Here is a 14,877-nt window from a genome sequence, read left to right as displayed (position 1 = left end):
CCCATAATAGTTCATTCTCCTATTGGACAGCGGTCCACCGGCGCCAGGGACCGGCCCCCGGAGCCAAGTTCAAAGTCACCGACACGACATGTCTGTACTTGCCCGGCCCTGCCCAGGGATACGGCGACAGAAATGAGAGTGGCACTATTTGTGCACCGTGCGTATAAATACGGCGCAGGTGAATGTAGAAGACCCTTAGCCCCTTACCTCCGTACCCTTCGTGCACTTAGCATGTTACCGATAAGTTGAAGCCTCACCCACGATACAACGTGCGGTGAAGTATGGCCTGTTTGGCCTCAGAGTAGAGCATCGAGACCGAATTAATAACTGAATTGTCAGAGTTTGGCACTATACCGTCGAGTGCGACATATTTCTATTGAGTCTTTAATAGTCTATTCGTGTATAGTGTATCGTGCGGTTAGAATTCTATAGTGACCAGCATCTCCAACGCTTTCTCGTATTAGCTAGAGTTCTTATCCAGGCTGGGCCGACCGCATGGCGCCTTCACCCGAGGAGACCTAGGCGAGAACCGTATGGACATGTACACTGGATTAATCTACCCGACGACTGCATAGCCTTTGCGGCTGGAATATATTTGCTTTGGTCCTATGATTTATGGAGCGGATAATCGCCGACGCCTGCACGTGTTGGATTTACCCCGAGAGGAGTCAAGTCGAGTCGGCGCTCAGAGAGCCTGAGGCCGCCTAGCTTTCTTCACTGTAGAGCTACAGTCTACCAGAGAACCAAGCTGTATTCGTCTGTGGATCAAGAGACTACTGCACCGGCTTCTGTACCTGAAGTCTCCCTAGTCATCGTTGACCAGACGTCCTACAGATCTTCTACCCCCTTGCTGGCTTACAACCAGTGGGAACCCTTTCCAGTATCTCCCGCTATCACTAGTGTACCATAGATATAATTCCCTAAGACTCAGGTTGTATAATTACCTCCTGCGTAACCAGAGAATGGACATTCGTTATTGATTTGCCTTACGCATACTCCTTTGCCTTACAAGTGCATTCAAAGAATAATGTAAAGTATCCTATGTACCTTTTGCTCCATTAAATACTTGATTAATACCTTTGACTGGAACCGATTTCATTGTGGGAAGTGTTCATCATATTCATATATCGTGTACTGTATGGCCAGTAATTAAAGTACATAAAGCGGTAGTGGTTTAATGATACCATACTTATCAATACAGTCAGGGAATTGTACCCCTCAGTTACAAAAGCGTTATATAAAATGCAGTAATGTGATGAGCAGACATACAAATGACCAACGTGTTCTGTGTCTTTATTCTTACCCTAACCATATATATATATATACAGATGAAGCTCTTCAGATTCGGTGCTCTTCTACTGCTCTTGTACCACCCTTCTACCACTTTAGAACTAGCACTCAGGTGTTATATTTCGGGGGTGACTGAGGCCTTGTCCAGACGAAAACGATTTTGATCTTTTTCCTTTTTGATTCGTTTTCATTTAAAAAAAGGTTTCTGTAAAAACGGAAACTTCTCAATATAATAAGTGCGTGCCACAAATTTACTAAATAAATGTCTTTCCTGTTTTAGGTGTCGCTCTTTTATTTTGAAAACCCCAGACCGGAAGTGTTGTCGTTGTTTTCGATAACTTGAGCTACCGTAACGTTAGTTTTCCAAAGGAGTGGAGCGAGAGACAGAGACCGCGGCTCAAACTACCTGTGTTGTATTAAAGTAATTGATTGATGTTTAACTTGCCCCTGTGTCATTTCGACTAGCAAAACGTTTGTTGTCTGTATTTAACGTTACCTCAGGATACCACTGTCTATTGTAGTTAGTTGGTTAGCTATTTAGCTAATGTTGATAGCATTTTGAATAGCATCAATGCTAGCTGGCTGGCTACAGCTTTATTTACTAAATATGGAGGCTTTTTAATCGTCAAGGTAAGAGAGGATTTGTCATGATCAACTGAAGGCGTATGCTATGGAACAATATGTGCTTGGCTACTACTTGATGCCATTGTTGTTTAATAATAACTCCTGGTGTTTAATAAACACTTCTAGCCAGGACATATAAGACATATATGTATCATGTTTCTTTTTTTGTTGGCTGGGTTTGCATGCGGATTAAGGGAGATGTCAATCTGTTGTCGATGGTGGTAGTACAGGTGCAGTACATTTAGCTGTAAAAGCCTGATCAAGCTCAATAGCTTCTGTAACACGAACGCAACTACTCTGATGCCATTGTTGTTTAATAATAACTCCCGGTGTTTAATAAACACTTCTAGCCAGGACATATCTGGACATATAAGACATATATGTATCATGTTTCTTTTTTTGTTGGCTGGGTTTGCATGCGGATTAAGGGAGATGTCAATCTGTTGTCGACGGTGGTAGTACAGGCGCAGTACATTTAGCTGTAAAAGCCTGATCAAGCTCAATAGCTTCTGTAACACAAACGCAACTACTCTGTACGATGCCATTGTTGTTTGCACATGCGGGTTAAGGGAGAGGTGGGCCATCACGTCATCGGTTTAGGAGAAGACGCGTATCGCTTGTAAAGACGGTGACGCAAGGGGGGCGTTTTCAGAATTGCGCACTCTGAGAGCCGGTCTCAGAAAGTAGCATCTTCAGGCTGCCAGAACGCAGTTCCGTGTGGATGAAAGGTGCATACGATCAAATACTTTGACTGATACGACCGAAATCGGTTTCGTCTGGACATGGCCTGAGCTGACCCTGGGTCCCCAAGAGAACAAAGGGAAGGTACTTGACTCAAGTGCTCTCCCAGAGAGGGGGTTGGGGGCTCCTGCCCCCAGACCTCCAGAATATTTTAGAAGATATTTTAGAAGGTTCTGGGCAGTCTGGTTTGGGGTACTGCCCATATGGAAGTGACTCAATGTGTAATAATAATCGTGTGAAAAAATCGGAAAAGATCGGTTGGAGCTGGGGCGATTGGGAATAATTAAAGTCCATAGTGGGAAGCAGTCCCACTACTCTGAGGGGGATTTGCAAGGAGGGGGGCTGATGGCTCAGTGACTGAGCTGGCCCTGGCTCCCAAAAAGAACAAATGGAGGGTACTTAACTTAAGTGCTTCCCCAGGGAGGGGGTCAGGGGCTACTGCCCTCAGACCCCCAAGATAATTATTTATAAATGGGTTCGGGGCAGTCTGACTTGGGGTACTGTGTTACGATTCAAGGTAGGAGTTGAGTCCAATAGTAGAAGGTAATAAGGAGACAGAGATGTGGTTGCTCTTCTCAAAAATATGTGTTATTTTATTATCAGAATCACTAGAGCAAGATACTGTAACGAACAACGAATAAGTAGCCAGGCTACAACTGAGGGTATATAAGGGAAAGAGAAACTAAATAATAACAGCAAAGACAAGAGGTCCCACTTCTATCAAATAAAAATGTAAGATGAAAAAGTCTCCCCAGCCTGATACACTGTGGGAGGCAGTGGAGGTGTGAAATCTGGCCCGGTCCAGAACAATAGGAGTCACGAAATCAGTTTGGCCCGTGGAGTGGTGGAGGAGCGGTAGAGGAGCAGTGGCGGTTTGAGTCTGAATAGCTGTATCTGTATATATTCACATCTGTCTGTACCTACCTACATATAATCCTTTTTACATATCTGTCGATACTATATCTATATTTGTACATATCCCTTACTAGTTATGCTGCTGGCCAGTATGACTTATGTCGTGGAATATATTATCATGTCATTATAAACAGCTTGACTGGTTCACTCTGACCAGCTATGTAATGTGCTCAGATACTGGCAGACACGACTGTCCCTTTAATGTGGGGAGAGGATGACTTTTGACCTAATCTTTTTCTCTCCTAGCAAGGATTGTTTAGCATTCCACATAACAAACAACACCGCCTAGCCAAGGCTGGTTCTCCTTTGGGCAGACTTTGTTTACCTGTCTGGGTGTCTAGTGGACGTCATTTCAATTGTGTATTTAATATACGTGTGACTAGAGCTCTTGGTCATTTTATGGCCAGATGCTACTGTGTGAACATGTTGTCTCTGACTGTAAACTGAACTTTCATTGTGGCCACGGTGAAATAAACCTTTCTATTATTAATAATGACTCAGAATGATTAATGTAAACGGCTCATCGTTTTGTCCTAATATTTCCCATTACAGATGGCGATGAGAGATGTTTATGGGATTTTTTAAACTAGTTTTATTTTATTTTTAAACCGATGGGTGTCGAGGTCGGCCGCCAAACGGACTCTGCAGAGAGGGTGAATCCTGGGATTCCAGGGGAGCGCTGCCCTGTCTCGACCTCCTCCGCGCACTGGGGGGGAGAGAACCGGCTGCGCCGTCCGCTTGGCTTTCACCTCCGGCATGGACCTTGGACGTGTGATAAGGAACACTCGGTGGCTGTTGACATTCTGATTTCTGTTTAAAACATTTTTGTTTTTAAATTTATAATTAGTTATGTTACAATTAGATTAGGGTGTCTAGATTGACCAGACAGCGGGTGAAACAGAGCATTTAAACATTGCCGGCGAGCAATCCGGGAGTTAATATTTTTCCTCGCCTCAACCCTCCGAGAAAAGATAAAGGAGAGAGAGGACGCCTGGGTACCGACTGTCTTGTCATCTCTGGCAGATTTACCCGTGTGGATGCGTGCAGGAGTTTGATTTGGGCGAAGAGTTGTTGAGTTTCTGGGTCCAGATGTTGTCTAGGACTAGAGCATAGTATTGTTTTTTTGTGTGTTTCCCTCTTGCTTTCCTCTGAACACTTGGATTTAAAGGTAGGTTCCGGAAGTATTAGGCGAGAATTACATTTGTACCCAGACGTAAGGTGGGGTGCAAAGTTGTACTGCGTGTATACTGGAGATATTATTTAGGTCATACAACAGTCCCAGAAGTAAGGCGAGGGCTGGGGTTTCAAATATCTTTTTAGGCACTGCTCTGTTTTTTATGTTTTTTCCTCACAAAGAGGCGGGAAGTTGAACGTGCGTGAGAGACTTCAGTGTTAAAATGGAGGATATGGGCAATTTAGAGGGGCAGGGAGCAGCCTGTCTGTCGACATGGAAGACTGGGGAGAAGAGGGGAGTGAGGAAAGAGCCTGACACTTTGTTTTCTTTCTCTTCCCCCACGGCGGTGTTGTCGGGGCTTGCAGTGGACTCTGGCCTCAGTGCTTTCCCGTGTGCGTTACCGCCCCTCCCGCCACGTCAACTGCCTCATCGACGACCGCCAACTCCGCAGCAAGGAGATTGGCCTCGTATACCACCACCACCGCAACGGTCTGGCCTGTTTCAACGTCCACGCACAGGGCTGGATCAATAGCAACAGATGAAATGGCCAGGCAATTAAGGGAGCTGAGTCTGCATGTTCAACAGCTGATGGAGCGGTCACAATTGTCGCTGATAAAGACGGTCGGACAATCACAGTTCCCTGGTGGTGAGAACTTTCTCACAGCTTGCAAAGGACGACTCAGTTGGGCAGAGCATCCCGAGATGGGAGAGAAAGACTCAGCGCAAACGTACTGGTGCTTGTTTTGTATGCGGCCAGAACGGTCACTGGTATAAGGACTGTGCCTATAAAGAGCATTTTGAGCGGAAGAAGGCGCAATGGAGAGCAGAGTTGCCTCAAGGCGGGACGGAGCCATCATCACATTGACTGGGCGGCACTGCGGGAAGGCATCGACGCGGAGGACATGTGTAGCAGGCAGAGTATATAACACACACATGCTTACATGCACGCACGCTATGAAAAGGGAAGAAAACAATTCTAGTTTAAATGCAATTTTTCATTAGATATTTCCACTAAAAAACCCTATCAGATTTAGAACAGGCTTGATCCATTTCCAGGTAACTGCCTGTAGTGTCATAGAAGAGCACAGTGTACATTGAGGTCTGCACACAGCAAAGTGCTGATCGATAGAAATACAAGTACAGAAATCTACTAAGACCAGCCATGTAAACAAATCACTGACAATGGCCCTTCTGAATGTTAGATCATTGAGCAACAAATCTTGCTTAATCAATGATCTGATAACTGAAAGTAGTTTGCAATGCATGTTCCTAGTCGAGACCTGGCTAAATGGCATTATTTTTATAGCGCAGGTTTTGCTGTCCCCCTCTCCCCATGTTATGGCTGTTATGAGGCTCTAAACAGAAGAGGGGGAGGGTTGCTGCTATTTTATCTACATCGTTTGTATGTAATGTATGTAATGTATGTAATGTATTTAACTAAATAATATTTCTGTAGGAGTTCTCAGAAGCTAATCTCAGTTGGTATCCTTAGATATGGAAGATTAATCATACATGGAGATCTGAATATTCATATAAATAAGAAGAACGACCCCAAGGCTATTGAGCTTACCAACCTACTGAGCAGCTTTGAGCTAATACGACATGTAAATGAACCCACTCACCAACATGGTGACATCCTAGACTTAGTAATGGCAACAAGGTTTGAACATTGATAAAGTATCAGTAATCGAATTACCTATATCTGACCATCACTGTGTATTCTTCAATGCTAACCTAAACTTAACAGAGAAAAAAAAAAGGTAACCGTTGTAAAGCGAAGAGTATTAGATGACATTGCAGAAGCTGAACCGTCCAGGCTGGACTGTTCTTTAAACTGCATGGTTGATATATATATATAAGGAAGCCAGGACTGCCTATAACAAAGAAATACGAGTGGCAAGAAAGGACTGTTTTCCTAAGATTATCACAGATAACACTGCCCCCACCCCTCCACAGTCATCTGCATCAAAATGTGAAGAACTAGCATTATTCTTCAATAACAAAATAACTTCAATTAGGGCCAGCATTAGTCCTGATACAAACATGGACACGATCAGCAAAACCCTGCGGAAAAGTAACTATAGGAAAATGTGCTTGCGTTACATAAACTGAGCTTTACAAAACTGTCATGGAATGTAACTCCTCCACTCAGGGGTGTAGCTCCAGATTCTGGGCCCCATGAAATAATGTATTTGTAGGCCCCCAGTGAATGCGAGCGCGCGTAAGCGCGCGAGCGGAACTTTTTTTGGCCATTTTTTTATTGATGAAAACGCATAATATGGTTTTTACCTATACATTCGGATCAGCAGTTCAGCACCTGCACTGTTGGTGGGTGAGCCTAGTAAAGGATGTCGCATTGCGTTCATCTTCAATGAATGGACCAATGCAATAGTCTACCAAAGCCCCCCCTCTCTCTCTATATATCTCACACACACACACACACACACACACACACACACACACACACACACACACACACACACACACACACACACACACACACACACACACACACACACACACACACACACAAACATAGTATCAATGAGAGCATCAATAATACACCTGAGTGATGTCTAGCAAAAAAAAAAAAAAAAAAAAAAAAAATTTTTTTGGGGCCCCCCTCCAGTGCTGGGCCCTTGGAATCATCCTAAGCTACCCCCCCCCAGCTACGCCCCTGCCTCCACTTCCTGTATTGACCCTATACCCACAATATTGAAGGTCAAATGTCTGATTTAGAACCATAAAGGTGATGTTTTCAAAAATAAATTAGCAAATATATTTTTATAGGAGCCATTTCATTGTGAAATTGTTATTTGACTTCAAAGCAAAAGATGTTAACTTGTACATTACCCACTGTCAGCCCACACCGATTCACTGAGAAGATAACTTTGACGGTTTTAAGGCTTGAATTCTACCTGGAACCATTTCTGTGTACTGGGGTAATTAATTTGTAGCCATATTTGCAACATAATGTCAATCTCCACATCCAACAGTAAAATCGAGACCATGGAACTTATTCCCATTAGAGTCATTTCCTTATAGACTAAATAGCATGTATCATGAAGTTAAACTACAGTCCTGGTTAATATAGTTCCGGTAGTGTATTTTGTGTTTGTGTCCTTAATAGCACCGCTTAATGCCTCTCACTTCTTTCAAACATGCTTCTGAGTAATCAAACTATAATCACTGCCTTTTGGTCGTTATGGTCTTGTTTACGTTTGTTGGCTGTTGTCTAGTACCTTGTGTGAGGGGCCTTATTAACACGTTGAATGCCCATCACGAGATTTCTCAGTATTTTTTTTTTTTTTTTTTATTAGCGATCTGAAATCATATTGCATCAAGCGAGCCTACCGTTGGATATCCAGGCACCGCCGGCACTCAGATGTGAAAAAAGTGCCCCCTATCATCTCCCAGATGGTAAATCACCCTTTTGGAGTGGACTCAATGAAAGTGAATGGGAGAACGGATTTCTGACTCCACATTTTACTTCTCACTGACCGGGGTCTACCAGAGTTCATTCTGAAACCTTGGTGCCACGGCGAATATGTGTTATACTGTACACACGCTGGATCAATACAATTATCGATTTTTTCGAATGGTGATCAGGAATTGGAATATACCATTTGGATACCATCTGATGTCAGGTAAGGAATCTATGTTATCAGTCTTAGGATAATCAGACTCGTTTTCACAGAGATATAAGCGTTTCCACTATATGTGATATTGCTGTTTCACTGTAAAAGCCATCAGGAAATAATAGCAGCGATTATCAGCGCGCGGCATGAGCGTGCGTGCGCACACATATACTATCGATCATCTAGCGTTTATTTGAAAACGATTCATAAATAGGCCGACAAATGACAACATTCTGGAATATTCCAGTAAAAGACGATTATCATCATAGGGTTGTTTTTTCAGAGAAAACAAGTGATTTTCAAAATGCTATCAAACGGAAATGAAGCGATAAAAAAACAATCTGCCTTGACAATGTTGACTGGAAAATGAGTCTTTGATAAGCGATGGGCAGATTAGACACATAGCCATAATTTAAAACATAGATTAGGCGATATTTGGGCATCAAGGGGGTAAAAAGGAAAACATGGCGTGGCATCCAAAGTGTTAAAAGAGTGATAGACAGGTCATTCCCACATATCCTCATGTTCTTCTGAAAGGGGGGGGGGGGTTCAGATTTGTCTAATTCTGAGGACTATGTGTAATATATTTTCATCACTCCTAACAATTAACCTTGTGCACGGAAAACACAAACACAACCAATAAGGGCATTACAATATTTTTTTTAAATGCTGTGTGCCAGACTCTGGCCAATAGTGGCAGTTGTGGAATTAGATTAGCAATGCAACAGCTTATGTGCAGTCACTAATGCACAATACAATATGTTACAGTGCCTTTCAAATAGTTAGATGCCTATTCTAACTCATTAGTTGGGAGTGGGCATTCTTGAGATTTTCCGGCACAATCGTCTTCAAAATGCTAATTCAGCTAAACATAGTAATTCCTTTAGTTTTTGTCTCAAAGCACTGTCCTGGTGCCTGCCACCTCCAGTGAGGTTGTGCACAAATTGCAGCTTGTATCATTAAAATCTGGGTGTGACACTGAGAGCAGATGACAAGTTGGTACATACGATTAGTTTGCTTAATAGGAGTATGACACTCACACTAACGTTAGGTTATGACTATAACCAAGTTCTGTTAATTAGGGGTGACGCTTGGCATCACTACTGCACTCGCTCGCGTACGTGCACGCGCACTGAATAAATTCCACAAATGTACCTTTAATACCAGTATTAGTCTGACCACACCCCTCATCAGCTTACCTTCATAAGCAGGTGTGTGGTCACCTGCTCTCCTCCTTCCCAAGCTTTCACCACAAGGTGAGGTCAAGGGCTGCAGCGGCCGTCTGATGCCAAGCGTCACCCCTAATTAACAGAACTTGGTTATAGTCATAACCTAACGTTCTGTTTCATTAGGGGCTCTGCTTGGCATCACTACTGCACAAAGGGAGGCCAAGCGGAGCCGCTGGCTGACAAATACACCCCGCTGACAGCCCCCCAAAACCATCAGAACAGGGAGGGCCGAGCCCCCCCGACCCCCCCTAATGGAGGGTATCCCCCCTATTAGTCCATGGGCCAGAGGCCAAAATTTCACTTGTCGGTGCCACTCACGGTGAATAAACTTACATATCATTTTTTCGAATATCTATGTCTGTAGATGATATTTTTGTATGATAGCCCTTCCAGAGTGGTAGCTTAATCTTAATTATCAAGTCATGAAGTATACCTACCCCCTCAGGAAATTGCATTTCAGATGCTGGCGCATATCCTGTTTAGACTCACGTAGAGGACATCTGTCAATGTTTCACAATATTGTGTTTGGTATCATTTTAAAGGGGACTATGTAATCTTTCATTCAAGCTAAGATGTGAATCTTTCTGACCAATATAGAGGTCACTGGAGCTCTTTGAACAGTCAACAACACACATTTGACACGATTTCCGCCTAAATGATATACTATCTTTTAGCCTTGTGTCATCTAGGAGCAATAGGGACACAAAATACAAAATCTACAACACTCTCAGGACCATAAGGATTCAGGAAATGTATAATATGCCTATACTATTTCTTATCAGGGGTGATTGTGAGCCTTAAATTAGAAGAGCGGTATTAGGCTCCTATTAAAACTATACAGAACAGCCACTAGGATAATGTCACAAAGTGGTCTGTCTTTATCATACATATACAGGAGCAACAGGGGCACAAAATACAAAATCTACAACACTCTCAGGACCATAAGGATTCAGGAAATGTATAATATGCCTATACTATTTCATTGTTACGGGTCATTGTGAGCTTTAACCTGTCCATGAATGAACTTGCCAAAGAAAACCAGTCTCTTAAAAGGGAGCTTCAGACCTTGAAAAGTGCTAGTGCCCAAGATGTCATAGCCAACACAGCCATCAAGCTGAGAGAGGACATCAATAATCAAGATGTTCCTCAAGCCTGGCCACCTGACATCAAACCAGAAGCAGAATGTCCTGTCATTCCAGAATCCCTTAAGAGTCTTTCTGTGCTATCTACTCTCTGGCACTAATGATCCTGATCATGCATCCCAGAGAGTTTTGCGGCTCATACAGTCATTCGGCCATGACATGGTATATGCAGTGACAAGTGGAAGGATCAAACCGTCCAAGCACATAGTTTTGCCATTCAGTGTCAAGTCATTGACAGGGAATGTAGAGCTGATAAACATCCTCAACCTACTTGGTCACAGCGTGTCCTACTCACAGATGGAGGAAATCGACACTGCCTTGTGGCTGCAGAAACTCTCAGCATCAGGAAGTGACATTGCCTTACCAAGTAACATCCATCCTGGTGTATTCACAACTTTAGCCTGGGACAATATTGATCGTCTTGAAGAAACCATCAGTGGAGAGGGAACATCTCACAGAGTCAATGGGATTGCTGTGCAAGCAAAGATGGTCAACCCAGTCCCTGTCCAACCCATGCCCACACAAAACAAAGCAGAGAAGCATTGACTCATCCCAGCCAATGTTACCAACTTACAACGCTGGACAACGGGCTGGGCCACCACAAAGCAAAAGTGCAGATGCTGATACTGCTGCCAATACTCAGCTTGCCAGAGAGAAGAACCTTGTTTGGGTCCTAGCAAGAATGTCACAGCAAGATGACCAGTCAGTCAACATCCTGACTCGCGGTGATATGACAGTCATCCCTCACAGTGTAGGCTATCTGCCTACCATCAATGCTCCAGCGACACAAATGTCTACTGTCAACGAGGTGCTTAACCAGTCACTAAGCATCATGCAGTGCTTAGACCTGACAAAGATTGTCTGTGTCTTTGACCAAGCCCTGTATGCAAAGGCTGTTGAGATCACATGGAAACATGCTGGCAAGTTCCAGAATATCATCATCAGACTTGGGGTATTTCACACCATCTGCACACTGCTGGCAATCATAGGAAAGCGTTTCCAAGATGCTGGACTCCAAGACCTGTGCATTCAGTCTGGCATGATCGCAGAAGGCTCCATTGCTTGGGTCATGGGTGGCCGCAAGTACAACAGGGCAGTGCGACTACACAAGCTCTTGTATGAGGCTCTCATGCGACTGACATGGAAGGGTTTCCTCTCTTGGTTGGAAACAACTGAATGAGATGGTTTATTTGGATGAAACACTGAAGGTAATTGACAGCCTTGGGGAAAATGTCTCACAAGCCACTTTGAAGGAAGCCCTCGAGAACTGCTCTTGTGCACGCATCATAGAACTGTTTGAAGTCTACCGCAAGTTCCTCAGAGGTGGGAACAGCAGCCTCTCCAGCTTCTGGGTGTCCTATTTGGACATGGTCGAAATCTTGCTGGGGCTCATCCGAGCATCCCGAGAGGGAGACTGGATGCTACACTTGGCAAGCATTCGAGCAATGATCCCATGGTGCTTTGCCGATGACAGGATGAACTACGCACGCTACCTCCCCTACTACTACGCCCAGATGTCTCAGCTGTACATCACACACCCAGATGTGTACACAGAATTCATGAAAGGAGGCTTCTCTGTCCAACTGGGCCCCACTAATCCCTTTGGCAGGATCCCAGTTGACCAAGCTATAGAAGAAACAGTGAACAAAGACACCCAGACAGCTGGAGGGATGAAGGGATTCAGCTTGAAGTCAGGAGCTGTGGCCAAGTATTACCTAACCGCTGAGTATAGAAGCATGTACCTCAGACAGCTGAGAGACCTGACAGATCAAGGCACGTCCAAACTGTCCCATCCAGATCTACAGCGTCCAAGAATCAAGAGAGATTAAGCCGATGTCCAGTCTCTTCTTGACCTTATGCAGAACAAGTGGTTCAAACCTATGTCCCCTGATGAGAACGATCTGGTTAGCCTATCCACTGGCTTCATGGCTCCACCTGATGTGACAAGAGATCTCCTGAGAGCTCATGAGATAGGAGAAGAGGCATACCAGGTATTCAAACAAACAAGGTTAGATGAGGACCCACCATCTTTAAAGTTTTATGACAAGTCAGAGGATTGATGTTGTGTTTGATGTTTACCGCCAGACTTCAATCAAAGATGCTGAACGACAAAACCGGGGTGCAGACACTACGGTCCAATACAAGAACCTGGCAGGAGGACACCACGTACAGCAGTGGAGAACTTTCCTGTGCAGTCCTTCCAACAAGACCAGTCTCATCAAGTTTCTGGTGGAAGAGTGGAACCTCCCACAATACAGAAAGAGGCTGCATGGCAAAGTGTTGTACACAACCTGTGAGGAAACCTGCTACAGGTTGACAGATGGTGGGTGTGAAGAAGTAGCAGAACTGCAATCAACACATGAAGATGCTGACACTCGCCTGCTCCTGCATGCATCAGATGCTGCAAACATGGGCTCAAAAGCAGTCATCATCATAGCTGAGGACACTGATGTCATGGTGCTTTGTCTTGCCTTCCAGAAGGACATCACCTGTCCCATCTACATGAAGTGTGGGACCCAGAACCGCACACGATATGTGAACATCAGCAAACTTGCAAGCTCAGTTGGAGACAGCCTCTGTGACAGCCTAATTGGCTTACACGCCTTCACTGGCTGTGACACTGTCAGTGCATTCGCTGGCCGGGGGAAGCTGAATGCCCTGAAGATGGTGAAGAAGGATACTTCCTACCAAGAAACCTTCAGTGGACTAGGGCAGTCATGGGATGTGAGTGAGGAGCTGTTCCAGAGAATTGAGGAGTTAACATGTCGCATGTACTCTGCTAACAGCAGCATAGTAGAGGTGAACCAACTGCGCTACCAGCTCTTCTGTACCAAAAGGGGAGAGGTCGAGTCCAGCCAGCTTCCACCATGTAGGGACTGTCTCTTCCTGCATGTTGAACGAGCCAACTATCAGGCAGCAATCTGGAAGAGCAGTCTGCAGTCTAACCCTGTGGTCCCAAGTCCTACAGAGCATGGATGGAAAGACGATGAGGGCAAGCTGGCAATTTACTGGATGCGCTCCCCACCTGCACCAGATGTAGTCCTGGAATTGCTAAGATGCAAGTGTGTCCGTTCATGCAAAATGCCAAGCTGCACATGCTTATCAAATGGACTGGCATGCACAGATATGTGCAAGTTACAGACATGCAGCAACCAAAAACTGCAGGATGATCCAGAACCTGACTTCGAACTCGAGGAGTCGGAGGATGAGAGAGACGAGCAGTTTGAGTGATTCGATGTACATTTAGTATATAATGTTGTTCTGTTTAATAGGTTGTTCATAAAACTCTAAGTGGTTCCTTATCTCATTGTGGTGTCCTTTATGTCCTGTATATGTATGATAAAGACAGACCACTTTGTGACATTATCCTAGTTATCTGACCCAGTTAATAATGCCCATCTAATTTAAGGCTCACAATGACCCGTAACAATGAAATAGTATAGGCATATTATACATTTCCTGAATCCTTATGATCCTGAGAGTGTTGTAGATTTTGTATTTTGTGCCCCTGTTGCTCCTGTATATGTATGATAAAGACAGACCACTTTGTGACATTATCCTAGTGGCTGTTCTGTATAGTTTTAATAGGAGCCTAATACCGCTCTTCTAATTTAAGGCTCACAATCACCCCTGATAAGAAATAGTATAGGCATATTATACATTTTCTGAATCCTTATGGTCCTGAGAGTGTTGTAGATTTTGTATTTTGTGTCCCTATTGCTCCTAGATGACACAAGGCTAAAAGATAGTATATCATTTAGGCGAAAATCGTGTAAAAATGTGTGTTGTTGACTGTTCAAAGAGCTCCAGTGACCTCTATATTGTTCAGAAAGATTCACATCTTAGCTTGAATGAAAGATTACATAGTCCCCTTTAAAATGATACCAAACACAATATTGTGAAACATTGACAGATGTCCTCTACGTGAGTCTAAACAGGATATGCACCAGCATCTGAAATGCGATTTCCTGAGGGGGTGGGTATACTTCATGACTTGATAAGTATGATTAAGCTACCACTCTGGAAGGGCTATCATACAAAAATATCATCTACAGACATAGATCTTTAAAAAAATTATATGTAAGTTTATTCACCATGAGTGGCACCGATATCTGGTCTGGCCC

The 14,877-nt window shown here is 44.0% G+C and overlaps 1 protein-coding gene across 1 annotated transcript in view; it reads right to left on the bottom strand.

The window, feature by feature from the left end:
• Positions 1-14,877, bottom strand: part of slc5a2 (solute carrier family 5 member 2) — a gene marked incomplete at its 3' end in the record, with an annotated part of 148,989 nt that overhangs the window by 36,241 nt on the left and 97,871 nt on the right. The window lies entirely within an intron of this gene.

Source organism: Notolepis coatsorum, assembly GCF_963971535.1.
Source record: "Notolepis coatsorum genome assembly, chromosome: 1".
Classification (NCBI taxonomy): domain Eukaryota; kingdom Metazoa; phylum Chordata; class Actinopteri; order Aulopiformes; family Paralepididae; genus Notolepis; species Notolepis coatsorum.
Note: the sequence above shows the minus strand (reverse complement) of the source record. Positions and strands in the feature narration are given on the sequence as shown.